This window comes from Penaeus japonicus, unplaced genomic scaffold, assembly GCF_977035675.1.
Source record: "Penaeus japonicus unplaced genomic scaffold, GWHDUDI00000001_assembly GWHDUDI00000023, whole genome shotgun sequence".
In the NCBI taxonomy this organism is placed as follows: Eukaryota; Metazoa; Arthropoda; class Malacostraca; order Decapoda; family Penaeidae; genus Penaeus; species Penaeus japonicus.
The window spans coordinates 27,181,157-27,183,656 of record NW_028234425.1 but is presented as its reverse complement, the minus strand read 5'-3'; the positions used below and the strand labels follow the sequence as shown (position 1 = coordinate 27,183,656).

The following is a 2,500-nucleotide window of genomic DNA, read 5'->3' as shown; positions in this document are numbered from 1 at the left end:
ATAAGAACAATAGTAATGATGATAATGATAATAATGGGAATGGTATCAGTGATAATGATGATAATGAAGAAGTTGCTAATGAGAATATTAATATTAGCCATCTGTAATGATAATAGTAACAAGTGATATTAGCTATTGATGATTATGATTATGATAATAATAGCAATAATTATAACACTAATAGTAATTATAATAAGGTTGAATATAAAGAATTAGGCTTGGACAGCATTAAGATAGAGAAAAGAGTAAGGTAATTGCCATAAAGAATGCACAGATAAACATTAAGTTATTAAAAATAATCTACAGAGAGCAAAGCCTTATCAAAATTCATGAAACTTATCACTTATCACAAACATATAGCTGAGGCCAAGGATGCACTTCCTGTGTAAGCATAGACAAAAAACCCTCCACCATGCACATACTGGCAAGATAGAGCTTGTTGACTTTTGTGATTATTTATCATGTAGTAAGGAACCAGTCTAAGCTATATCTTGCCGAATTCATGCAGGGTATGTTTTTCATTTGTAGGAACAAGAAGCTTGGCAATGGAGTTGGAGGTGATGGTGATAGTGAATATTATAGAAATAATCACAATAAGGAGATAATATATCAATATCATGAATATTATGTTAATTACAAATATAATAATTATGACATCTCTATATTGGTTATTACTTTTTATACTAATATTCATATTCTTCTTATGAATACTATTATTATTACTAATATGATTATTGTTATCACTATTAATATTATTATTGTTATAATTATAATTATAATCATATTATGATTACAATTATTATTATTTTATTATTATTATTATTATTATTATTATTATTATTATTATTATTATTATTATTATTATTATTATTATTATTATTATTATTATTATTATTATTATGATGATGACAATAATGATTATGATTATGATTATGATTATGATTATATTATAATCATAATAATAATTATAATTATAGTTATAATTATAATCATAATTATAATCATAATTATAATTATAATTATAGTTATAATTTGATTATGATTATGTTTATGATTATGTTGTGATTGTGATTATAGTTATGATTATAATTATGATTATAATCATAATTACTTGTAGTAATTGTTTTTATAATCATTATAATCATCACTTTTATTATTATTTATATTACTATTATGATTATTGTTACTATTATTATTATTACTATTATCATTATTATTACTATTATCATTATTATTATAAGAATTATTATTATCATTGCCATATTATTATTATTACTATTATCATTATAATTATAAGAATCATTATTATTATTATTATTATTATTATTATTATTATTATTATTATTATTATTATTATTATTATTATTATTATTATTATTATTATTATTATTATTATTATTATCATTATTATTATTATTATTATTATTATTATTATTATTATTACTACTACTACTACTATTGATATTATGGTATTATTGTTTGGTATCATTGTCATTGTCTTTACCATTGGCATTATCATTGTCATTGTCATTATTATTGTCATTGCCATTGTCATTGTCATTTCTATTGTCATTATTTTTTATTAATATAATATTTATTAATGTCACTATTATATAGCTTAATCATCATGATAAAGATAATGATGCTGACAGTGACAGTGATAATGATAATATGTTAATGATTATAGTGCTACTAATCATTATTTATAATTATGATAAAGATTATGAATTATCATGGAAACATTATTTTTGTTATTATAATAATAATAATAATTATTATTATCATTATCATTTTTATTGATGTAGTTTTGTTAGCACACTGTTGCTTGGACAAATGATCCATTTGTTCATGATTGCCTAAGTGAAAACATTGCTATATGTTTTAGAAAGTATAGTATATTCATATAATGTTTGTAATGTTCAGTAAGAATTGGTCTTCAATCCAGTTGATGGATTTTACTTCATAAAGAGGAGGGTGTTATAGAACTTATATTAAAGTAGGCTTAGACTATAGGTAGGCAACCCAGAATCTGCAAAGACCCAATTTCCTCAAACTAGTCAGAAATGCAGTGGTTTTGGAGCTGAAAGCGTAAATTATGAATGGAAGTGTAAAGGGTTCAAATTTTTCCTTGATTCATATGATGGTGATAATGTGCATAATAAAGGTAATAATAGTGATCATGATAATGATAATAATAGTAATAAGAGCAATGATAATAGTGATAATGATAATGATAATGATGATATTATATGAGGCCTAGTCACACATACTATTGTGCTGTTGATATCCTAGTTTGTATTTTAGCTGTAATATATTTTTATGATAATCTGATCATATTGTAAGTGTCTCCTGAAAGACTGCTGGCCTAGGCTATTATAGAGTAATATGGTAGTATATTTTTGCATAAAGACCTTGAAAATGCTTCTTATAACCTGTATATATATATAAGTTATCTATTTTATGTTGTTTCAAATTATGTGTATACCTTGTTGATAGCAGT

General features: G+C 22.3%; 1 protein-coding gene across 2 annotated transcripts in view; it reads left to right on the top strand.

The window, feature by feature from the left end:
• Positions 1-2,500, top strand: part of LOC122249190 (RING finger and SPRY domain-containing protein 1) — an 18,890-nt gene that overhangs the window by 1,636 nt on the left and 14,754 nt on the right. The window contains exon 1 of one of the 2 annotated variants that reach the window (XM_043009879.2): positions 392-509. The exons of the other annotated variant lie outside the window; for it this stretch is intronic. The gene's annotated coding sequence lies outside the window, so the exon portion shown is untranslated. Of the gene's footprint in view, positions 1-391; positions 510-2,500 lie in introns of those variants that run through there. 2 annotated transcript variants of the gene reach the window in all.